At 34.2% G+C, this 26,769-nt stretch overlaps 2 pseudogenes; both read left to right on the top strand.

Moving 5' to 3' along the window:
- Positions 1-14,081: 14,081 nt before the first annotated feature.
- LOC118044089 (ATP-dependent DNA helicase Q-like 4A) lies at positions 14,082-23,376 on the top strand (annotated as a pseudogene).
- Positions 23,347-26,552, top strand: LOC118044090 (putative pentatricopeptide repeat-containing protein At3g15930; annotated as a pseudogene).
- The last annotated feature ends 217 nt before the right edge of the window (positions 26,553-26,769 follow it).

A 26,769-nucleotide genomic window follows, 5' to 3' on the forward strand; every position in this document is an offset into this window, starting at 1 on the left:
GAAAACTTTTAAGTTCATTGAACAATAAATATCAGAAATCTTGGGACATCAAGAATCAACGGATCTGATCAGACTGATCATGGATAGAACGCTTCTCAGATATGCAGACATATCAGATCCTCAACTTCTCACGATTTGGCAGCTGGAGAAGAATGAGATTTTCACAGTTAAATCAGCTTGTGCTCTCATTGATGATATTTGGCATCCAGCATCTAAGAATTTTGGTACTTTACTCTAGCAAAGTATATTTCCTCCTAAAATTAACATGTTTCTGTGGCTGTTGTTGCAGGGTAGTTTGAGTCTTAAGGGATTTCTTGCCTACATAAAAATTATTAGTTATGAAAATTCAATAACCAAGATATAAGATTCAAGATTTAATGATCAAGAAAGAAATTGAAAATAAGATCTCAATGAGATGATTCCAACTACAGCTGGAATAACACCAAAAAAAATTGTAATTAACCCCAAACAAAACACCTAACTAATTACAACCTTGTTTGGTTGTTTTCCAAGTTGTGATTGAATCGTATTGTCAAGATCTTTCTAACGGTATCAAATATGTAAAAAACAGAGTTGCGGTGTGACCCTGGTTACTCATTCCTTCTTTACTTTCTTTCTGTTGTAAATAATGGATACTATTTCAAAAGGTTTTTATCTAGTGTGCATAAAGTGAACTCTAATATAGGTATAGCGACCTCGATAGGCACGGGACCCTTAGGTTTGATAATCATGTCAGACCCAAAGAAATATGGGTTTGGCGACCATGCCAGATTGAAAATACTTGCGTTTGGCTATTATGTCAAGCCCAAGGTATTATGGATCCAGTGAACGTGCCAGATCCAAATAATTGGGTTTTACAATCAACCTAACCCAAGGCAAACATGTTAACACTCTATAAATACCATGCGCTCTTAGAAGCAAAAAGGTGCTAAAAAAACTATAGTATTATTTATCTGTGTTTGCAAGGCTTGTTGGTATTTTCTTTCTATCTTGGTCGTTGTTTTTGTAACCCTTGTTTTTAGACGAGGAACTTGTTGAGGATAGCCTTGTGTTGAAGAAATATCCTTAATGACAGTATATGTACACGCCTCAAGTTATAGTTTGTTTATGTTCGATGTATCTAGTTTTTACGCTAATCTTAAGGATATTTTAGTAACATGGACGAGAACACTATTACCACCAACGTTGTTGCCTTTAACAATGTTGTTGTTGAGAACTTAACTGCTGCCATCTCTCCTGTCACCAGCTCTGCTGTTGTTGCCATTATATCATTAGCTAAACCATTCCTCGTGTTTTACCGTAGACGATGATGTTCACTTTTTTTTTTAGGTTTGCTATAAATTTAAGGGGGGGTATTAATGTAACAACCCTGCTTTTCAAGCCCAAAACAATAGTAAATTGTTTTTTGTACTTGATACACATCTTGTCAGTAATCGGCGAACGTGTTTCCTTCACATCATCAATATACAATCCATACATCAACAACAATCAACATTTCATTTATTATTATTATTATTATTATTATTATTATTATTATTATTATTATTATTATTATTTTATTTACTGAAAAGAAAAAATTTGATGAAAATAATAATGATAAAAAAAACAAGTAAAATAAAATAAATGAAGAATGAATTAAAATTTGGGTTAGGACAACATGATTGGAAGTTTTGAGGTTTAATTAAACTTTGGAATTAATCTAATTAAGCTTGGAATTAATTTATTTAATCTGATTAAGGATTTAATTAAAAAATTGATAAATTTTTAGACTTAATTAGGCTTGAAATTAAGTTAATTCATCCAATCAAGGATTTAATTGGAGAATTAATAAGTTTTGAGACTTAATTAAGCTTGGAATTAATTTAATTAATCAAATCAAGGGCTTAATTGAAGAATTGATAAGTTTTAGACTTAATTGGACTTGGATTTAATTAAATTAACTTATTCAGGGGCTTAATTGAAGAAATTAAAAATCCAAGGACTACATTGGACAAGAGCCGAAATAAAGGGGTCCAAATTTAAATTTGATCCAGGGGCTTGATTGCATGATTTCAGAACTTCAAGGACCAAAATGCAAATGACCATTAAACACAGCATTATTCATCTTCTTCAACGCTTCAACTGTCGGACGCCACCATTACTCCTGCAATAACAGTCGATTGATTACCTGGTAACGGTGGAATTCGGTGGCTATAAAGCCGAAGAAAACAAGGAATCAAGGGACAAAAAGAGAAGAAAAAAAAAAAGAGTCACGAACACGGGTGCAAAACTGGGGAAAGAACCAGCAGATCATAGAGCCGAACAAAGAAAAAAAAAAAAAACACAGAGAATAGGGGAAGAAAAACTGGGGGAGAAAAAGGGTAGAACCGAGAGGGGGAAGCATACAGGGGAAAAAGGAGCAGACTTGCGTTCCTCTGTTTCTTCTCCAAGAAACAAAGGAGGCGACGAAGGGACTGGAAAAAAAAAAACCGGGGAGATCAGGAGAGGAACAGACGAAAAGGAAGGGGAAAGAAAAACAGGACCAAGGCTTTGGCAAACAAGCCTAACATAGAGACAAAAACGAGAAAACACAGAGGAGAGAGCTTCCATTCAACCAGCAGCACATCATGCATTTATTACCATCTTCTTCGTCCTGAGCAGAAACAGAGGCCGTCTTCTGACTTTATAAAAGCCAGAGAAGGCCATGGAGGAAAAGGGAACACAACCTTCTCCATTTCCAGCAGAGACGAAAAACAAAGACAGAGGATAGAAAGCTGAGAGAGAACCGAGAGCAAAAGAGAGGGATACAACCATTCACAGAATAATAAAAACGAAGAAGAAAGAAGGAGAAAAGCGGTCAGCAGGCTAGTCTTCCCTCACGTTTTCTTTTTCAAAGTTACCAGGTAAGTAAACTTTCGTTCTCTGCATTTCATTTTAATTCACGATTTACTGTTCTTTTTTGGATTAACTCAATGCATTCTGAGTTAATTTCTCCGCCTGATTATACACGCGTGATGTATGTAAATCACGCGTGTCCTCTGTTGCCCAGCCGGGTCACTGGCTTGGGCCAGTGACCGTGCTGGGCTGCCTGGGTCCAGCCCAGCCAAAAAAAAATAGAAAAAAAATAATAAATAAAAAAATAAAAAACAAAAAAAAATAAAAAAAAGATTAAAAAATGTGTATGCATAAATAAAAATAATGTAAATTTATTGGTTTATTCACTGACTCTAGAGTTAGAAATAAAAATACCGGTTTAAATTTTTTTTTGTACTTGACACACATCGTGTCAGTAATCGGCAAATCTGTTCCCTTCACATCATCAATATACAATCCATACATCAACAACAATCAACATTTCATTTAAAAGTGAATCTTACATAAACCCATAATATTATGTTTGCATAATTAAAAGTTCGCATTTAAAATATACATGCATAGACACGAGTTTCTATTCTATCCTATAAATAGACATCACAAATTTAATCTAAAAGGATCTAATAATAATTATACATTCAGTACATTGATTCATATAAAATACATCATGATTTAGAATGCAACTACATGATTCTTTGCAAAAGTAGGTTCCCGTGTATTGGGTTTCCTAGGCACCTTGTTGGTACGATGTCCCTACTGTAATACAAAACATTTACAAAAATACAATTACTTAATAATAATAATAAGAAAACGGTCTGGTAGTTTAATGAAGCATTAACATTATCTCATGTTTAAAGCGTGATATTTGTAGTTCCTTCATGTTCTTAGTATATACAACTTGCAGTACATATAGATTCACCAATTCTTACAATCAGCCATAATCTTAAATCCGGCCATTCTCTTAAGACATCATTTGTCGAGGTTAACCGTTCACTCACCCCGGCCATCCCCTTTGAATGTCATCAGCCGAAGCTCATCAATTGTTTGTCCCGACCATCCATTCGGATGCCATTAGCCAAAGCTAATCATTCATTTATCCAAAGCTAATCAATTGTTTGTCCCGGTCATCCCTTCGGATGCAATTAGCCAAAGCTAATAATTCGTTTGTCTCGGTCATACCTTCGGATGCCATTAGCTAAAGCTAATCAATTATTTGTCCCGGTCATCTCTTCGGATGCCATTAGCCAAAGCTAATCATTTGTTTGTCCCTGTCATCCCGTTGGATGCAATTAACCAAAGCTAATCATTCGTTTGTGATGCCATTATCCAAAGCTAATCATTCGTTTGTCCCTGTCATCCCGTTGGATGCAATTAACCAAAGCTAATCATTCGTTCGTGATGCCATTAGCCAAAGTTAATCATTCGTTTGTCCTGGTCATCCCTTTAGATGCAATTAGCCAAAGCTAATCATTCGTTTGTCCTAGTCATCCCTTTGGATGCCATTAGCCGAAGCTAATCAATTCTTTGTCCTAGTCAACCCTTCGGATACATAGCCAAAGCTTAATCATTCATTTGTTCCGGCAATCCCTTAGGATGCCATTAGCAGAAGCTAATCATTTGTTAACATTTAAGCATTTGATAATCTGATATCTGAATTAACACAATATAGTAACATTCATGATAAAAGTATTTTCATTATTCAACATTATTTAAAAGGAAGGTGAAAGTCACCTACCTGTAGTAGAAGCTCTATTCGTGCTCCCTTGTTGCTGTTGTTGCACCACATCAGTGGTCCCTCTTGTAGTCAGAGACTCATCTCATAAATTTTTCTGATTCAAGGATATGTTTTATAATAATCATATCAATAGCTAATAAATCTTTCTTTCAATCATTTCTTTCTTTATATCTTACATTTTTCTCATTACACCGATTAATGTTGTCATTCTTTATCCAACCATAGTTATCATTCCTTCAGGCCGATATTATAGAGAATCCATATTCATCCATTACTCATATGTTACTTTCTATGCATGTTAATTTCCTCATAATAACATACATACATATATCATGTATATTTTCAGAGTTAGTATCTCAGTGTGCAAGTGTTCGTATGACTCAATTCTTTTATATTCTTACATATAGTATTCACGTGAAAGACTACTGTTACTGTCTAATTTTGAAATGTTACTATCCAATTTGCAATTGTTACTGTTCAACCGTTACTATCTAGACATTGAACTGTTACTATCCAATTTTCAACTGTTACTGTCTAACCGTTACTATCTAGACATTGAACTGTTACTGTCTATCTTTGAACTGTTACTGTCTAATTTTTAATTGTTATTGTCCAATCGTTACTGTCTAGACATGAACTGTTATTATTTAACTTTGAACTATTACTGTCTAATTTTCAACCATTACTGTCTGACATTGAACTGTTACTGTCTAACTTTGAACTGTTATTGTCCAATTTTCAACTGTTATTGTCTAAACACTCATCAGATTTTTTCACTATATCTAAAGTTCTAAAACTCCATTTTAAGTGAGATTGATCTCATTAGAAAGTTGAGACACGAGGCTACAACTTCTCTGAAGGAAGGAGAACCCAGTTTTGCTCCAAGATAGTCGAAATTGTTCATTAACTAATTAGTCCTACTGCGCTACATAATCAGTCACGGCTCAGTCTCAGTTGGTAACCCACAACTGGAGTTCTACATCTCCAAATTAAGCAAGACTAGTTTTCTTGGTTAGCTAACATTCAAATTTACAATTTCTATGAGGAACCTGATCCTCATTCTCTCATCCTCCTACTCGAATTGTTTCCAAAAGTCAGGAGACGAATTTGTCCAGATTTATTAACCTTTCCATTTACACACAACATCCATAATTTAACTTTATCTCTTTTATCTCAACCCTTGGCCATATCACATATCGTTTAAGAGTGTCAAAAAAAGTATCTTTATAAGAGCCAATTTATCATATCTATTTCAATCTTCCCTCTTAAAGTCAAAATAAAACATTCTTATTGATTTTGCAAACTTTCTGAACAATATTCTTCTAAACACAATCCTTGACAACAGTTTCAATCAGCTATAAATAACAAATGAATAATATTCCAAACAATCCATACTGTCAAGCTATAATGCATTATTATGAGTATAACATATACAAATATTAACTTCACCAATTGGTGAAATTTCCAGAAATATGGGTTTAACCAAACTGACATCAAACTTGCAGACCTACTGTGCGAGAAGCGCAACTTCTATACCGAATGTTTTTTTTCCTGATCTCCACCATTCTAAATCTAGATAGAATCAGGAACAACAACATATCCAAATTATAGCCTAATCCAATGATGGCCGAAGGACAAAACAGACAGCAAAGAAGACTATCCAGAAGTGTATTTTCTCATATATTTTCCTCCCTCGATATCTCTCAAACGGAGACTGATATAGAAAATCCCTCCGGTGAAAATGTACATGACATGGATGAGAACAACGTATCCTAATATCGTTCTGATCTAACGGTGGAAGGTGGAGTTATAGCTATCAGATGTTTTGCTATCAATATGTCTTCTCTTGAGCCTCTCTCTAAACTCTCTCTTACTCTTGCCAGTCCCTCCAATAGAGAAAATAGAATGATATTTATAGTTCTAACATCTTGTTAATTGCACATTTATCCCCACCAAGGTTGTTAAAATCACGATTTTAACACGGCACGGAAAGCCACACACAAACTCGAATCGTTAAAACGGATCGTAAAATCGTAAAAAAATCATAAGGAATTTTAAAATACATTAAAAAAAAATTCATGCTTCAAATAAAAATTCATACATAGTTCAAGCACCTTAAAAATAATGCTTCAAATAAAAATTCATACATAGTTCAAACATCTTAAAATACATGGTTCAAATAAAAATCATCTTGAATCAGTAATCAAATGATAAGATTAAAATAGTAAAAATTATAATTAAATAAACATCTTAAATTATAATTTTTACTATTTTAAAAATAACACCAAAAATAAATCAAGTTAAATTTGAAATTGAAAAAATGAATTGATACATTTTGGGATATAAATTGAAAGAAATTATAAGATTAAATATTTTAATTGAATGAAATTGAAAAACTCAAAAAGCCATGGACTGTAATTAAAGTAGGAAAAATTCTGAGGATCAATTATCTTAGTTATAATTTCATTTCAGTCCCATTTGTTTCATTCCAATCAATTCAGTCCAATTAAATTGAACTAATTCAATTCAGCCCATTCAAAGCATGTTTTTGGTATGATGTTTTCCAATTGATTCAATCTAGTCCATGATTCAAATTAAATCCCAAATCCCAGCAAAATAAACCTAGATTATAATCTCTCAATTCCATCTCCAGGAATCAAGTCCTAGAAATCATTCAATACTGCATTAATTCCAGATTTTCTCTCCTACAAAGAAAGGGTGGACACTGGGGAATTCAAATGGGAGGAACCAGGGAAAAAAATTATGAAACAACAACAGAGGACCAACAAATAAGTCTGGAAATGTTTCCTGATTTCAATCGACCCAGAGACCTACATCACCATAGCCATCCTTTCAAACACAAACCAACACCATACCCATCAGATCATGAGCTATCTCCACCATATCTCAGCCTTTAAAAACATCATCATCTTCCTTACCTTCCATTAACCCAAAACAAACAGCACCAGGGAGAGGATACAAAATACTGGAAATTTCATCCTCTATTCCTCATGAACGAATACTAGAAATTTCTCAAGTTTCTCCTCCACCCGATCCCTTCTCTCATTCAATCCATCCGAAGGTGCCTTTCTTTCCTTCTTGCCCGAGTTAAGCTACTCATGTAGTTTCGCGTTTCCTGGTTCGCTTTCTACCTTTGTTTTCGGGTGGTGGGCGGGAGCAGCAGAAGCTTTGAGATGTTCAAAGATGATTTTGTGTAGACAATTTTAGGCTTAGGGATTATTATTTTGTTTGTTTATGTATGTGTGTGTATCAGCAGCTGAAAGAAAGATGAAAGAACGCGCAAATTGCAATAGTCAATGGCCCAATAACTGCTGGACAACTGGAGGGTGGATGCAAGGGTTATGGGTAGTATATATTTTCTGTCAAAATCGTTAAAACGGTCCTAAAATCGCGATTTTATGCGATTTCACCCGATTTTAATGATTTTAACTGTTTAAAATCCGATTTTGCTCATTTCCGAGTTTTATGAACGATTTAGCACGTAAAGTCTATATTGACTCGTAAAAACGTACGATTTTACGAGTTGACTCGCGATTTTAACAACCATGATCCCCACCACTTTTTATCATTTGTACATAAACTCCCAACCTTCTGTTATTTGAATATTGACATCTCTTGATCTTACGTATTCATTTTGTCTTAACAAATGTTTTTCTTTTCAATAATTTAACATTATATTCACTTTTCATTTCATTAATTTCACTATTTTTTTTTATCTTGATTTAGGTTTCTTTAATTTAATTTAACCCATTTTACTATTGGTTAAATTTCTCATTTTTTAATAACCCAGAAAAATTATTTGCTATAAATTTAAGGGGAAAATGTGTGAGGTGAACATTGTGCAGCTGTATTATCCACCCCTTTATGTTTTACCATGGACGACATTGTTCACTTTCTTATTGTTTAGGAAAATTTTTTTTTTGTTTCAATTTTTTAAAAAATTAATCTTATTTTTTATTTTTTTTTATTTTGATTAATATTCTTTCTCTCTTTTATGATGTTTAGAAAGCTTATTTGAAATGACAATTATATTTTAATTATGCATTTAATTTTTTAGGAGGTATTTCTGATTAATCTATATTTTTTAAAATCTTTTATATACATGAAATTTAATTTTGAAAAAAAAAATATTTTTAATATGTGCAAGCTTGGATATTATTTTTTACCTTTTATTTTATTCAATTAATTTAATGTGTGTGTGTCTATTTTTATTATTGTTTTATTGAATAAAATAATTATTTTAATTAATAAATTTAGTAAACACAACCGCGTAAATGTCACGTCTTGCAAAATTAAATATCTTAATCTACACTTGTCTGTCGAGTTTTTCAGTATTTATTCTTAGTCATTGTTTATGGTTTTTTTTTTTTAATTAAGACATATAGTTCTCAATTGTTTTGATTATATGCATGTATATTTTATTTTTTTTTCACTTGGAATTTTTTTAAATACAAAAAATGTATTGAAAAAGTCTATATATAATTTTTTTTTGTTAAAAAAATAATTCTAACCAGCGGTGAAATGCGAGTCAAATATCTATTATAAATTAAAAGAGATGGTGCTTTTATTGTGCACTACCTTGTAAAATACTATTCATTTCAATAGCATTTTTTTGCCTTTTTTTTTCTATATATATATATATATATATATATATATTTTGAATTTTATACTTCAATATTTAGTTTATTGGAGATTAGGTTTTATAATTTATTGTGGTTTGCTATATACATGGTTAATTCGATCTTGTAACTCGAGTCACGGGTTTGGGAGGTTGACTCCATTTTTATTTATCCTTTTTTATTGACAAATTTTTTTTCAATTTCATCATTCAACATTAGGTTGATTGGGAATTAGGTTTCATGATTTATTTTGGTTTGCTTTATATAAAATTATCATTACTTGAGTCTCGGGTTTGACGGGTTGACCTAGTTAACTCGAGTTTTTATTGACTTTTTTTATTTGAATTTTTTTCTATTTCATCCTTCAGCATTTGGTTGATTATGAATTAGGTCTCATGAATTATTTTGGTTTGTTTTCTATGGGGTTATCTCGGTCATATACTTAGGTCACGTGTTTTGTGGGTTAACTCGGATAAACTCATATTGTTTTGTTGTATCCTATTTTTAAATTTAATTTTCTTCATTTTCAACCTTTAACAATGAGCTTATTAAAAATTAAGCTTCATTAAAAAAAATTATTTGTTTTTAACAGGGTTATCACAGTCTCATGACCTTGGTCGCGAGTTTGACAGATTAATTCAGGTTGACTTAGGTCTTTTTTTATTTACTTTCTATGAGATTATCTTGAATTTTATTTTTCTAATTTCATACTTCAATATTTAGTTTATTGGAGATTAGGATTCATGATTTATTATGGTTATCTTGGACTTATAACCCGTGTTTAAGGTTTGGCGGGTTAACTCGAGTTTGTTTTCACTCTTTTTAATTGACCATTGTTTTTCAATTTAATTATTCAACATCAAGTTGACTGGGAATTAGGCATCATGATTTATTTTGATTTGTTTTTTATGAGGTTCTCTCAGCCTTATGACTCGAGTCGTGGGTTTGGTGAGTTAACTCTGTTAACTTGAATTTTTTTTTTTTTTTACTTTTTCATTGGCATTTTTTATATTTCATGATTCAGCATTGGTTTGATTGTGAATTAGACTTCATGATTTATTTTGTTTTGTTTTCTATGAGGTTATATAGTCTTATGCTCGAGTCACGTGTTTTACGGGTTAACCCAGGTAGACTCAAGTTTTTTCACTGTGTTCCATTTTCAAAATTGATTTTTTTTTCATTTTCAATCTTTAACAATAGTTCATTAAAAATTAGGCTTTATAATTTATTTTGATTTTCTTTTAATGGGGTCATCACAATATCATGACCTTGGTCGCAGGTTCAACATATTAATCCGGGTTAAACAAGTAATTTTTTTGTCTACTTTTCATGAGGTTATCTTGATATCATAACCCAAATCACAGGATTGGGAGGTTAACCTAGATTTTTTTTGTTATTGTTTAATTAATTGTTTTCATTTACATTCTTCAACAATGAGTTGATTGGGAATTGAGCTTTGTAATTTGTTTTGAATTATTTTTTATAGGGTTATCGTGGGCTTATAATCTAGGTCATCGATTTGACAGATTAATCCATGTTAGCCCGAATCGATTCAATATGTTGTCATTCTAATATTATTTTTTTAAAAAAAGATGTTTGTCATGAATTTTTGTTAATCAAACAACGTTTTTACAGGTTGTATGGGGTTACTTAAATCCATCAGGTCGATCAGGTTACATCGGCTCAACCTCCACGCTATTTTAAAAATATTTACTTGAAAAATATTAGCAATGTCTGGATGTTTCTTTTGTATGATAAAAAAAAATTGATCTAACCTGAGGCGTAAAGCAGGTCAACGATCTAGTCTATCAACAAAAACTAATGGAGAGAAATCATTGTTCCTCTCCTTGAATGCTACTATTTAAGTGTTCTTCATTGGAAAGAAGGTGGCCTGTGCCACACCGAGGGTCGGACCAAACTTTTTCCAACAGTAAAAAAAGAATATTCAAGCGATAATAATATGAGACAATCTGGTTAAATTAACTAAAAGACAGCCTGAGTTATAAGACCAAAAGAACCAATAAAAAGAAAAAAAAAAGAAATTTAGAAACTTCAAGGCTTAATAACCTAATGTTAAAGATGAAAAAAAAAAGCTTCAAAAAATACAACGCCAAAGAAGAAAACCCGAGTCAACTCGGAAAACTTGACAAACCAACAACCCATGATATGATTTTGGGATAAAAAAAAAATTCAAAAGGATGACCTAGTAAAAAAACCAAAGTTTGATGAAAAAAATGTCAAAAAAAAAACTAGAGTCAATCCTTGTTAACTTACCAACCCACCATCAGAATAACCAAATAGTAAGAAAAGTGAAAAAATAAAAAAGCTCAAGGGCAAATAATTTAATGTAAAATGATGAAATTGAAAAAAAATCATAAAAAAAATTCAAGGGAAAAAAATCTCAGTCAACATATGTTAACTTAACTAACCCATCATACACGCCATGAGATATTGATGGGAAAAAAAATAGATCTCCAAAAAAGGGCTAGGCAAAAAAGATCTAAGTTAAATAAAAAAACATTGTGAATAAAAATGCAAGTTGACTCTAGTGAACTTGATCAACCCACTCTTGAAATAACGAAATAGAAGGAGAAGCAAAAAAATAACAAAGCCTAGGGCAAATAAGTTAATGCAAAATGATAAATTAAAAAATAAAAACAAAGTCATAAAAAAATTAGGGAACACCAAGTTAACTCGGGTTATCTCGATTGACTCGCCACTCGCGACATGAGATTAGGATTGAAAAATTAAACTTCCAAAAAAAGGACCTAGCAAAAAGACTGAAGTCAAATAAAAAGACATCGAGTAAGAAAATGCAAGTTAACCCGGGTTAACTTGATTAACCTGTACTCGGAATAACCCAAAATTAAAAACAATTAAAAATTTGAAAAAATCACTTAGCTCAAGGACCAATAATTTAACACCAAAGTATGAAATTGTTTTAAAAAATTCAATTTTATAAAAAAATCAAAGGAAAAAAATAGGCAATCATGGTTAACTTGACTAACCTATTAGTTGAAATATAAGATCGAGATAACTCAATAAAAAAAAAATGTAAACTAATAAAGTTAAGGGTTTAATAATCAAATTACAAATGATAAATTAAATAATAATAATAATTTTCAATGAATACCACTATAAAAAAAAAAAAAAAAAGCAAAGTAAAATATACAAGAGGATATCATGGCATTAACGGCGAAGCACTTCCGTAATTGTAAAACTAATTGTGATTGGATAGTAATTGTGTGTCTAATTAATGCACTGATTATTGTTTTAAAATAGAAAGTACAAATATAAATATAAAAAGAACAAACATGTTTCGGTTTAGAGAGATAAATATAAAATATAAAAATAAATATGATTACAAGATAAATATGTTTTTTTTTTTTTTTTGTCTGAACCATGTGTCCTTTCTATCTTAATAGGAACCCTTTGGGAAAAAATAATAAAGAATAAAGAAAAGAAACCGCTGCCTGTCAAAAAGAAATCACATAGCCTCCTCCGAGTAGAAACGTCATAGCACGCCCACAGTGCTGACGGTCTCGGTCGATGACACAAACGCTATTTATTCTTTGGGCTACATGCACACAACACAGACACCGAGCATTTCAAATCAGTCGAACTCTTTACTGAGCATACATATATACCATCATTTATGCTCACCGTTTGTGTCCTCCACCATGTGCCAAGTGGGAGATTAGGTATTCCCACTTGCAATATAGTGGGACATTGTTTGTCTCCACTAATTAACAATATCTTGAGCAAGTGTATCAATCCGGTAGATAGCTTAAACATAACCTTTTCTCTCTCTTTTTACGACCCTTGAGAAAAAAATGCAGATCTTCAGCAAAGTGTTGACAGATGATGATGTTCGTTTTCGGTTCTCGTTCCCAGCTCATTGCTTGCAGCATTTCGATTTTGCTGGAAATAATTATGTTGATTTGCATGTTAAAGATAGCTGTGGTGAGCTTCGAGTTATTCGTTGCCTGAAGAGAGATGGAGATTATGACAAGCCAGTGCTTTCTAAGGGCTGGCGTCAATTTGTTAAATATTATGAACTGAGAGTTGGTGACATGGTTGTTCTTCATCGTGAGGATGACCAGAACCTGGGGTCACAGTTCAGGATTGAAGCTAAGAGGAGTATCCAGCTGTTTGGTGAGGAGGATTGGGGTGAAGTGCCAAGAGCTAACTAGCTATTATATATTTGCAGGATGTTCGGCCATATCCAGATATATATAGAAGAATGAATTTATGTATGTGTTTATGTTTGAGTGTTTGTAGTGATCATAATCAATGTTATCTGCGTCAGTCTAATTAAATAAATATGTTGCTGTTCTTAGTTTCTTGAATATGTATTACGTGCATGTAATTCTCAGCAATAATGGATTTAATTAATTATATGTGATCAGATTCTGTCTCTAATAGTATGAGTTATATAGTATATATGTAATGACCTTACTTTTCCAATAATTTTTTTTTTTTTTCTTCAAGTTTTTACATTTCCAGGTTTTTCAATTTTGTTGGTTTTTAATTTTAATTTTTTCTATTTTGTGCGCTTTTCAAGTGTCTGAAAATGATGATTTCCATTGATTTTATGGATAAATAAATCGAAATGAATAAAAAAGAAATAGATTTAACATATATATAGTTCTTTAAATCATGGGAGCTAATACATTGGTTATGATGCTAGGAAACAAACATCGATTGATTCAAATCCATCAATAACATACCGTAATAAAATTTTATAAGAAATCTCCTTATATATTATGATTTCTCAAGTTAAATTAAAGTTTGGAAAGGCGTTACAAAACTACTGATAGCATTTTTATAATTTTAATCATCTTTTTGTGTTCTTTTTAAATTAGACTTATGCCAGTGCTCTATTGCCAAATGCCAGCTACTTCAACTATATAACTCGATTATTCTCTGAAGAAGCATGTGGATATTGAGCATAAGAGAAAATAGAACCGACACTAGGTCTTAGTTCATTTGGGTTGGATTGTTCGGTCTAAACCATACCCTTTCATTGGGCAAAACCTATGCAAAACACATGTTTTTGCAAAGAAATTCAGATGAAGCTGTCAGAAATCTGGCCGAGTAAGTTTTGTGTTGGTTGGTCCAGATGTTTAACTTTGGAGCGACTGGTTATAAAATTTACAATTTACATATAGCATTAGCGAGGGTGGCTTTGACTAAATTATGGAGACCGAGAGTTGGATGAGCCAGCAAGCTTAGCCTTGTGCTTTGCTTAGCCTCACATATTATGATCCTCTGGACAAACTATCATCATTTAACCTTTCTGTTTTTCATAGCTGAAATGAACAGGTAGGATGCTCATTCTGGTATCTCATGCTCCTTGCACATGTTAGCTTGGTGGCAGAGTATAGATGTGGACCAAATTGTTATGGAGCACTACCAAGCTACTTGCACACCGCAACCAGCAATTTCTAAGTTTCCGCTCATAACTCCAACTGCAGATCAAAATAGTTTTATAAGGCCAGAGGAGATTTCTGTGCCACCTGAGTTGTGTTCAAACTGCAGTCATGGATTCAAGGTTTGGGCACTATATTTGCACTGTTCTATTCTATTCTCATCTTGATCTGCCTGATTCTTAAATCATTACAGCTAGGACTTTGCCCAGAAGCTGCCAAACATTTACAAGAAATGAAGGATATGCTGATTGCTGCTGAACTGAGTCAAGCGCAAATAGATAAGCTTCGCCAAGATAGGTTGTGCTTCTTCTCCTTTTTCTTCTCCCATGATATCACACTACCTTTTGATGCATGGGTTTTTTTGGTTCAATGGAGCCACAAAAGGTGAACCAAAGTTCACAGGAAGAATAGAAATAGAGTATGGCAGAGGAATTCTGGGATTACATGGAAGGAAATATAGTATGATAGACATGAAAAATATGCTCCATTGTCTTTTTGCATTTTGTAAAACACTCTCAGCTCCTTTTCTTGGGAGATAAGCTCGAATGATTGTTAGATTTGCTCTCTTATGCATGTCTATTTGTGTTTTCATAAATAGGTCACAGCTCAATAAGCAAATTCAGCAACTTGAAAAATATCTTCGTGATAAGGAAAGACAGAAGTCACATTGTTCTGCATCCACATTGGTTCGAAATTTGCAGTATGAAACACCTCAATCTGCTCCATGCAAAATAGATCCCATGAGATTTGATGTTTCTTCGAAATGACCTGAATGGATATGAAAAGTGGAATGCACCCTCAGTTTCATTCTCTTCCATTGATAGTTTTGGTGTTTCTTCTGTTCCTTTAGAGAGAGAACCTTACATTCCAAGCTTTGTTGAAGTTAATTATATCGAAGGCTCAAATGATCCAAAGTGGAGCAGCACAAATTTCCCATGGACAAAAAAGCTGGAGGTGCTCTTTTGCTCTAGATTTTTACCCATTTCTTAGAATTTTATCAATTACTAGTTTCATTACATACTATATTACTGTTTGCCTGGTTTGCTGCTAGGCCAATAACAAAAAAGTGTTTGGAAACCACTCGTTTCGCCCCAATCAAAGAGAGGTAATCAATGCTACAATGAGTGGGTATGATGTCTTTGTTTTAATGCCAACAGGAGGTGGAAAAAGTCTGACATATCAGGTGATCATTCAGCTCTAATAAAGTCTAATTCTGTTAGACACAGCTTTAGTTTCATTTAATTTCCATTATTTTGCTGTTTCCATTTGTGACAATCTGCTTAACTTCCAGAGTCATATCTCTGACAATATTTTGCAGTTGAATTGATTCTAGGATACCAGCTTGGCTAAATTTTCTTTATCTTTTGAATTTTTGGTGATACTGGGAAATTAAACTTTTTCTTGGTTCACAGTTTTAACAATGGGGACTCACTCTTTTTTTTTTTTTAATGATTCACGCAGCTTCCTGCTCTAGTTTGTCCTGGAAATAACCTTGGTAATTTCTCTCCACTCGTGTCGCTGATCCAAGATCAAATAATGCACCTTTTACAGGTATGCTAGCTATCTTACTAAATTTAGTCAAGCATTTATTTCTTTTGGTTACTGCAAACTGCTCATTTAGTGGCATGCATTTTTCCTTACCTATTGGTTTGTGCTATAGGCAAATATTCCTGCTGCTTACCTGAGTGCCAACATGGAGTGGACTGAACAACAGGAGATCCTAAGGGAAACTTTGTTCTGATTATTGTAAATACAAGTTGTTATATGTCACGCCAGAGAAAAGTTGCTAAGTGAGTGTCATCTACATTACCAGTATTCTAGCAAAAATTATCAAATTGATATTGCCTTCTAATTATAAATTTGAAGCTTAGGGCATCTTAAGAGTTGGTTTCATGCTTTCTGGTTTGATATATTGTTTCAGAATGGGTTCATACAATGCAAAATAGTTTCTCTGGTGGAACTTACAGGATGGTGGCATGGTGCTGTCAACCTTGTGTACCGCTAATCCAATTTGTTGCAGTATGTTTTGTAATGGTGGAAAAATTCTGTTGGAAAAGGTTTAAAAATTTAGTAGGCTATCAGCTCTTTTTTTTTGGAATTCAGTGTACTTGTTGATTCTGCATGCAATTTAGTATAATATTTGTGACATATTTTCCTGTCTTTGAAAGTCTGCCCTCAACTCGTGGTTTGTATCCCTGCTCAACAGTTGGATTGTGTTCTTCAAACTAATCTTGAAAGCCTCTGTGCATTTCCTTTTTCCTTGTTCGAGGGATTCTCTTATTAGTCAATCTTTAAACTCTCACGTCTCCTGACTATGCTTTGCTTGCCCTCTAAGCAGAGGCTTAACTGTTTTAACATCCTGGATGATGATAGATAACATAAATTGCTTTGAGCAAAAAAATTATTTTCAATTGCATGGCCAATGAAAGAAAGGTAAGATTGGTAATATGCTTTCATCTATTCATTGGGAAAGATTGATAATCAGATTGGTCAAAATGGTGATCTATTAACTCGTATTATAATGTGATCCTGTGAGAGCTGATATTTTTATGCAGTTCCAAATGCTTCTTTGAAACCTACCTGTTCTGATTGCAGAAGTGATGTTCTTTTGCGGCACTTGGAGAGCTTAAATGGTCGTGGATTGCTTGCCAGGATTGTTATTGATGAAGCACACTGTGTGAGTCAGTGGGGGCATGATTTTAGACCGGATTACAAGGTTGTGGCCTTTAAATCATATTCCAATTTGTATTTCAACTCACAGCGCTTCTGTCTTATGCTAATCTATTTTGTAAAATATCCAGGAACTTGGTATCTTGAAGAAGAAATTTGAGAAAACTCCAGTGTTAGCTTTGACTGCTACTGCAACAGCCAGTGTAAAAGAAGATGTTGTGCAAGCTCTTGGTCTCGTGGACTGCATTGTTTTCCGGCAAAGCTTTAATCGCCCCAACTTATGGTTAGTATTGAATTAAAATGAACTGCCACTGCATTTTATATCTTTACTCATAGTGAACATGACAGGTATTCTGTAATTCCCAAGGAAAAAAAGTGCTTGGAAGACATCGACAAGTTCATCAAAGAAAATCATTTTGATGAATGTGGAATTATTTACTGTCTTTCAAGAATGGACTGCGAAAAAGTTTCTGAAAAGCTGCAGGTTGGTTTTCCATTTAGTGTTTTTATTGTATTACAAGATTTATCATTTGTAAATCAATTGGAAAAATCTTTATTTCTTAGTGAGCAGCTTGAAATATATTTTTGTGCTTGCATTTATTAGTTTCGGTGGTTATTAAGGCTGGTCATACTTGTCCACCATAGTTATTAAACCCGGCCCGGCCCGGCGGGTCAACCCGGGACCCGGTCGACCCGGTGGCTGGACCGGTTCGGGTTTAATAAAAGACCGGCTGTGGCAACAGCCCGGCCAAACCCGGGCGACCCGGTGGTCGACCCGGGACCCGGGTGACCCGACGAGACCCCGGACAAGACCCGGGTTTTTTTTTTTTTTTTAAAATATGGGATAAAAAAAAATTGGTTTAAATATTTCAACTTAAAATGATAACATAGTATCTTTTCAAAGTGGGGTTTAAAGCCCTTTCATATATATACTCTATGTTTACATGAAAAAATCATGTTTTTTCAATGTGGGATTTGAAAACCCATTAGTATATATACTCTATGTTCCAAAGGAAAAAATCATGTTTTTTCAATGTGGGATAAAAAACCTTTTGGTTTAAATACTTCAACTTAAAGGGATAACATAGTATCTTTTTCAATGTGTGGATTTGAAGCCCTTTTCATATATATACTCTATGTTCCTATGAAAAAAAGTTATGATTTTTCAATGTGGGATTTGAAAACCATTAGTATATATACTCTACTGTTCCCAAGGAAAAAAAATCATGTTTTTTCAATGTGGGATAAAAAACCTTTTGGTTTAAATACTTCCACTTCAAGGGATAACATAGTATCTTTTCAAAGTGGGGTTTAAAGCCCTTTCATATATATACTCTATGTTTACATGAAAAAAATCACCTGTTTTTTTCAAATGTGGGATTTGAAACCTATTGGTATATATCTTCTATGTTCCCATGAAAAAAGTTATGTTTTTTCAATGTGGGATAAAAAACATAGAGTATATATATGAAAGGGCTTCAAATCCCACATTGAAAAGATAATATGTTATCCTTTTAAGTTGAAGTATTTAAACAAAAGGTTTTTTTATCCCACATTGAAAAAACATGATTTTTTTCCTTGGAACATAGAGTATATATACCAATGGGTTTCAAATCCACACATTGAAAAAACATGATTTTTTTCATGTAAACATAGAGTATATATATGAAAGGGCTTTAAACCCCACTTTGAAAAGATACTATGTTATCTCTTTAAGTTGAAGTATTTAAACCAAAAGGTTTTTATCCCACATTTGAAAAAACATGATTTTTTCCTTGGGAACATAGAGTATATATACTAATGGGTTTCAAATCCCACATTGAAAAAACATGATTTTTTCATGTAAACATAGAGTATATATATGAAAGGGGCTTTAAACCCCACTTTGAAAAGATACTATGTTATCATTTTAAAGTTGAAATATTTAAACCCAATTTTTTTATCCCATATTTTACATGGATTTTTTCATATAAATATATTAATTTTTTTTAATCAACCCGGATAATCCGGGTTGACCCGGGTTAACCCGGGTTGACCCATGAAACCCGAGACCCGGCCCCTTGGCCGGGTCAACCTCCGGGCCGGGTTTAATAACTATGTTGTCCACAAGTACTTGACGAGTGTGCTTTGTCCTACAATTGCATTATATCTTAATATGACTATTCCATCTGTTTTATTGTGGCTGCTGTTAGTATATCCATCTGTTTTCTAACTCATTGCATTCTAAAATATGACTATTCCTGCTTCAGGTCAGTTATTCTGAAAATGATGTTGATTGCAGACGTCTCTTACAACTTCTGCATTTTGGAGAAAAGTTGATGCTGGCAAACTGTGGGGAATACATGTGATAATTGCTCTAAGATCAAAAAATCTAGTGGAGAGGGATGTCACTGAGAGCGCAAAGCAATTGGTTTGAAACCGTTTGTTTCTTTTGTTATTTTCATTGTGCCCTACTTGAAAGTAGTAGCTGTTATTTTATGCTGGCATTGTGCATTTCTCGCTTCCTTATTCTTTAAAATTTGTATTTTGTCTTTTCTAGGTTGAGCTGGTCAAGTCAACTGGGCAGCATTTTTCATCATCTCACATTTTAGAAGTCTACAGGGCATAGTTTATTAAACGACCGGCCCGGCCCGGCGGGTCAACCCTCGGGACCCGGTCGACCCGGTGGAAGCTGGACCGGTTCGGGTTTAATAAAAGACCGGCTGTGGCAACAGCCCGGCCAAACACCGGGGCCCGGTGGGTCGACCCGGGACACCGGGCAAAATCCCGGAACGAGACCCGGGTTTTTTTTTTTTTTTTCTTTTTTTTAAATATGGGATAAAAAAAATGGTTTAAATATTTAACTTAAAATGATAACATAGTATCTTTTCAAAGTGGAGTTTAAAGCCCTTTCATATATATACTCTTATGTTTACATGAAAAAAATCATGTTTTTCAATGTGGGATTTGAAACCCATTAGTATATATAACTCTATGTTCCAAGGAAAAAATCAGTGTTTTTTTTCAATGTGGGATAAAAAACCTTTTTTGGTTTAAATACTTTCAACTTAAAGGGATAACATAGTAATCTGTTCATGTGGGATTTGAAGCCGCTTTCATATATATACTCTATGTTCCCATGAAAAAGTTATGTTTTTACAATGTGGGATTTGAAACCCCATTTTTTTTAGTAAAAAAAAAATATATACTCTTCCCCCCTAATGTTCCCAAGGAAAAAATCATGTTTTTTCAATGTGGGATAAAAAACCTTTTGGTTCAAATATTTTCAACTTAAAGGGATACATAGTATCTTTTCAAATTGGGTTTTAAAGCCCTTTCATATATATACTCTATGTTTTACATGAAAAAAAATCATGGTTTTTTTCAATGTGGGATTTGAAACCCATTGGGTATATATACTCTATGTTCCAATGAAAAAAGTTATGTTTTTTCAATGTGGAATAAAAAACATAGAGTTATATATATGAAAGGGCTTCAAATCCCACATTGAAAAGATACTATGTTATCCTTTTAAGTTGAAGTATTTAAACCAAAAAGGTTTTTTATATCCCACATTGAAAAAACATGATTTTTTCCTTGGGAACATAGAGTATATATACCAAATGGTTTCAAATCCCACATTGAAAAAACATGATTTTTTTTCATGTAAAACATAGAGTATATATATGAAAGGGCTTTAAACTCCACTTTGAAAAAGATACTATGTTATTCCCTTTAAGTTGAAGTATTTTAAACCAAAGGTTTTTTTATCCCACATTGAAAAAAACATGATTTTTTTCCTTGGGAAACATAGAGTATATATACTAATGGGTTCAAATCCCACATTGAAAAAACATGATTTTTTCATGTAAACATAGAGTATATATATGAAGGGCTTTAAACCTCACTTTGAAAAGATACTATGTTATCATTTTAAGTTGAAATATTTGAACCAATTTTTTATCCCATATTTACATGGATTTTTTTCATATAAAATATTAATTTTTTTTTAATCAACCCGGATAATCTGGGTTGACCCGGGTTAACCCGGGTTGACCCATGAAACCCGAGACCCGGCCCCTTTGGCCGGTCAACCCCCGGCCGGGTTTAATAACTATGCTACAGGGGTTCCTTAAGCCAATTTGTATGTCCTGAGAACAAAAAGATATGCCCATCTTATTTAGATGTCATGTCCTTGCATAACTTCATGGTGTTACTGTCTGAACCAGGTCAAGAGACACAGACATGAGAACTTGAGCCTTCATGGAGCTGGAAAACACCTAGCCAAGGGTGAAGCTTCCGCATATTGCGTCATCTTGTTATTGAGGATTTTCTTGCAGAGGATGTTAAGAAAAGTGACATTTACGGATCTGTATCGTCTCAGTGTTAAAGGTGCTTGTGGTTTTTCAAATTCTATATAGAGCTTAACTCATTGTGATAAGAGAGAGCGACTCTACCATTCTCATTGTTTTTCTCATGTTAAATGATCATTTTAATTTCTTTCAGGTGAATGAATCCAAGGCAAACACAAACTATGCTCTGGCGGGCAAAGGATTGTTTTAAGGTGCAGCCTTTCAGCATGCTTCTTTTGAAGTACATGTTTCATTAGACTTATGCCAGTGTTTTATTGCCAAATGCCAGCTACTTTAACTATATAACTTGATTATTTTCTTAGTTCATTTGGGTTGGATTGTTTGGTCTAAACCATACCCTTTCATTGGGCAAAACCTATGCAAAACACATGTTTTTGCAAAGAAATTCAGATGAAGCTGTCAGAAATCTGGCCGAGTAAGTTTTGTGTTGGTTGGTCCAGATGTTTAACTTTGGAGCGACTGGTTATAAAATTTACAAAATTTACATATGGCATTAGCGAGGGTGGCTTTGACTAAATCATGGAGACCGAGAGTTGGATGAAGCCAGCAAGCTTAGCCTTGTGCTTTGCGTAGCCTCACATATTATGATCCTCTGGACAAAACATCATCATTTAACCTTTCTGTTTTTCATAGCTGAAATGAACGGGTAGGATGCTGATTCTGGTATCTCATGCTCCTTGTAGATTCCCTTCCTCTGTAAAAGCTTTCAAAACAGGGCAAATCCGAGGCTACTCCAGCAAAAGGCTCTCTAATGTCTGGGAAGTTAAGTCCTCCACAAGCTTGTAGTCCTGCCCAACCTCAATCTGAAGTGGACTTGGTATGCTTATGTCTTGGGTTTTTGTTCTCTTCATTCATCATGATTGATGAGATTCCTGACCATCTATTAAACTTTTAACATGACAGAACCTGTCGGCCAAACTATTTTCTGCTCTGGCGAATGCTCCGAACTGCTCTTCTGAAAGAAGCTGGAGATGGTGTTATGGCGTACCACATATTTGGGTGAGCTTTCAGGTTTTTCCTTTCAATCTCTATTCCTATAAATATAATATATATATTGAAATCAATCATGCTGAAATTGAAAGGAGCCATCTAAAAATTTGAGTGGTGCAAGGGATTGGAATATTTGTTCCTGATTTGCCCCCCTTGTTTCCGTGTAGTAATGCCACGCTGCAGCACATGAGCAAAAGAATTCCCAGAACGAAGGAAGAACTCCTGGAGATCAATGGCATCGGAAAGTAAGTTTTGATTTTAGGTTGTGTGGTGATTATTTGGCAGGCATTCTTTCTGTTATTCAGGGCTGAAAGGACATTTTTCCAATATTCAGGGCCAAGGTCAGCAAGTATGGAGATCGACTGCTTGAAACCATTGAATCTACCATTAGGGAATACAATAAGGGAGACAGAAATAGTAGCGGTAGCAATGAAAGTACTGATTCAATAAAGAGGAGAAGAGATGCAAGTAAGGCTCTTAATGGGAACATGGAAGAAGAAGATGAATTCACCAAAAGCACTGGCCGGTCAAAGAAAAGGACAGCGACGAGGCAGAAGAAAGGTTCCGAGGTTCATAATTTTATGGAGCCAGTTAGCTGCAACCAATTCCTAGATGATGACCTGGATTTCAAAGATTCCTATCATGATCTGGAAGCTGATGCTTAGAAGTAAAGGATGCAGGCAATACGATGTTCGTTTTCGGTTCTCGTTCCCAGCTCAATGCTTGCAGCATTTAGATTTTGCTGGAAATAATTATGTCGATTTGCGTGTTAAAGATAGCTGTGGCGAGCTTCGAGTTATTCGTTGCCTGAAGAGAGATGGAGATTATGACAAGCCAGTGCTTTCTAAGGGCTGGCGTCAATTTGTTAAATATTATGAACTGACAGTTGGTGACGTGGTTGTTCTTCATCGTGAGGATGACCATAACCTGGGGTCACAGTTCAGGATTGAAGCTAAAAGGAGGAGTAGTTTGAAGCTGTTTGGTGAGGAGGTTTGGGTTGAAGTGACAAGAGCTAACTAGCTATTATTTGCATGGAGCGTGGATGTTCGGCCATATCCAGATATATATAGAAGAATGAATTTCCTAAGTTTGGTGTTTTTTTGTGTGTAAATTTATGTATGTTTGAGTGTTTGAGTCTAATTAAATAAATATGTTGCTGTTCTTGGTTTCTTGAATATGTATTACGTGCATCTAATTCCCATCATTAATAATGGATTTAATTAATTATATGTGATCAGATTCTGTCTCTAATAGTATGAGTTATATATGTACTGATCTCAAATTACGTTCCCAAAGAGCTAAAGTTTTTTTTCTCTTCAGATTTTTACGTACATTTCCAGGTTTTTTCAACTTTGTAGGTTTTTTATTTTTATTTTTTTTCCTATTTTGTACGCTTTTCAAGTGTCTGAAAATGAAGATTTCCATTGGTATATAGTTTTTGAAATCTTGGGAACTATCTCATTGGTGAATTTAGCTCTATAATTTATTGTAATTTAATTTATTTAAAATTATTATGGTCTGTTGATCCAGATTATTGATTTGAAATTTATCTCAAGTTGACTTGGATCGAATCTAATATGTTATTGTCTTAAATGATTTTTAGCCAAATTATATTATTACTAAATCATTCAGAATTCCAGGTTGTTTTTGGATTTATCAAATTGATGAGGTCATACCGATTCAAACCCAACCTTTATACCGAACTTTGTTTAAAATTTAAATTACATAATTTAAATTGTGGTTATACATTGAAATTATACTTATTAAATTAATATTTTTGAATTATAAACGGTTTGAAACCATATGTCAAAACGCTATGAAACTAGAACATGGAAAAACAGAACACTAACTGGAACAGATTTGTTTAAACAAAGCAATTGTATCATGGACTCCACCATTAGCCTGTGAACTCAAGATTCCAACTTCCCCTTTCCTTCCTAGTTTATGTGAAGTTTGCTTACTCATTCACATCAGAGGACAGTTTTCTTTTCTTTTTTTTTCTTTTGTAAAGAAGTTTGAAGCATCAAGAAACTAGCTCAGTATTGAATTGAAACATGTAACTGAGAAGAGAAACTTACTTCGTTCCTCCTCCTCTTTTGATAAGCCCAGATGGAGGGATTCACAGAAGGCATCAAAATTGGCCCAAACCTGGAGCAAAACGCAAAGAAAGTTGGTTGCTATACAATACTCCTGCTAAGGAACTTGAAGAAAGATAGCGATTTGGCATCGCTGCAGCAGCTAGAGAGATCTTGAAAGAGATGCTTAGCTTACGTCTTTACATGTATCAAAAACAAGAACACCCAATATTCCAAGCCTGGTTCACATCCAAGATATTGAAGGAGTCAAAGCAGACGAGAGTGTTGAGGTCAACAGCCAAGTCTCCATGATTTGCTTATTAATTGGATCCTCAAAAACAAAGAGCAATAGCATGAGAACATTCGAAAGCAATAATTGAAGGAGCTTAAGCCAAGATGCCATTCAAATATATATTAAGAGATTAGGTCAAAAGATTCCCTGGAACGTAGGACGAGATTGCGTTTGAAGTAAAAGAAGCGGTATTATTTTGACTCACAATCTTGGAACAAGTACGAATAAGTCCTTCTCCTTTATAGTCTGGCTAATCTACCCCCAAGCTTTGTCTTGCCTTGGCCTTTTGCCTTCTCTCACACTGCAGTTACAAATCATGCTCTGTTTTCGCAGGTACTTATATTTGGAATACCATGATTAGAGGCTACTCTAAAGCCAAAATGGGCCGTAGTGGCTTCTTGTTTTTCTGCCAAATGCTTCAGAATGGAGCTGAAATGGACTGTAGGAGCTTTGTTCCTGCGCTCAAAGCGTGCGGCGAGCAGTTTCTGAGAGTTTTAGGAGGGAAATCAGTTCATTGTGGTATTCGAAAGATGGGTTTTGTTTCTGCTATGTTGTTTCAAGATGGGTTGGCTCGTTTTTATGACCTGCGTGGTTGTTTGGGTTTTGCTTGACACTTGTTTGATGGAATTCCTGCTAGAGATGGACTTTCTGTCTATGACTGATGGGTACTCTAAGCGTAACTGTTGGGATGAGACCTGGAAGCTTTTTGACTCGATGTCAGTGGAGGGTAATGTAGAGCCAGAAGAGGTCACCATGATAGCCGCTCGTTCAGCTTGCTCGCAGAAGGGGCGTTTGAGATTAGGGAAGAGTTTTCACGAATATGTAAAACTAGAAATGCAAATCACCATGAATGTGAAATGTGGCTGCTTGGATTCTGCAAGAGAGATCTTTGATACCATGGGAGTTAGAGATGTGTTCTCTTGGACGAGCATGGTTAATGGGTATGCTATAAGCGGTGAGCTAGAGCTGGCAAGGATGTCGTTTAATGAGATGCCGGAGAGGAATGTGGTTTCCTGGAGTGCCATGATTGCTGGGCAACCACCCAAAGGAAGCTTTAGAATGGTTTGTAACATGCTGGAGGCTGCGTTTGTTCCATTGGAGAGCATTAGTTCGTGTGCTCTCTGCTTGTGGTCAATTGGATTGCTTGGAATTTGGTAAGGGAATCCATTGAAACTACACCATCGTTACAAAACACAACGAATCAGTGTGATCATAGCAAACGCGTTCATTGACATGTATTGCTAAATGTGGGGTCATACATGAAGCTGAGAATAGGGAGTGTCAGCGTATGGAGTCTCTTCTTGCTGAAGGAGAGAGGAATTTATCTATTTCTGATTCAGCTGATAGAAGAAGAGTGTGGCAGTTGGAGAAGAATGAGATTTTCACAGTTAAATCAGCTTGTGCTCTCATTGATGATATTTGGCATCCAGTATCTAAGAATTTTGGTACTTTACTCTGGCAAAAGTATATTTCCTCCTAAAATTAAGATGTTTCTGTGGTTGTTGCAGGGTAGTTGAGTGTTAAGGGATTTTCTTGCCTACAGAAGAATTATTAGTTATGATGATGCTTGTTGTTATTTTTGTGATATGGAAATTGAGAGCATTGATCACCTTTTTATTCATTGCTCTGTTACTTTGAGGTTCTAGTCTGGAATCATTATGGATTTGGTATGATGAGTGTATGCTGAAGACTATATATTAGCTTTTTTCACAGGAATGGAATCATTTGTT

The sequence above is a fragment of the Populus alba genome, chromosome 3 (genome assembly GCF_005239225.2).
Source record: "Populus alba chromosome 3, ASM523922v2, whole genome shotgun sequence".
NCBI classification, from domain to species: Eukaryota; Viridiplantae; Streptophyta; class Magnoliopsida; order Malpighiales; family Salicaceae; genus Populus; species Populus alba.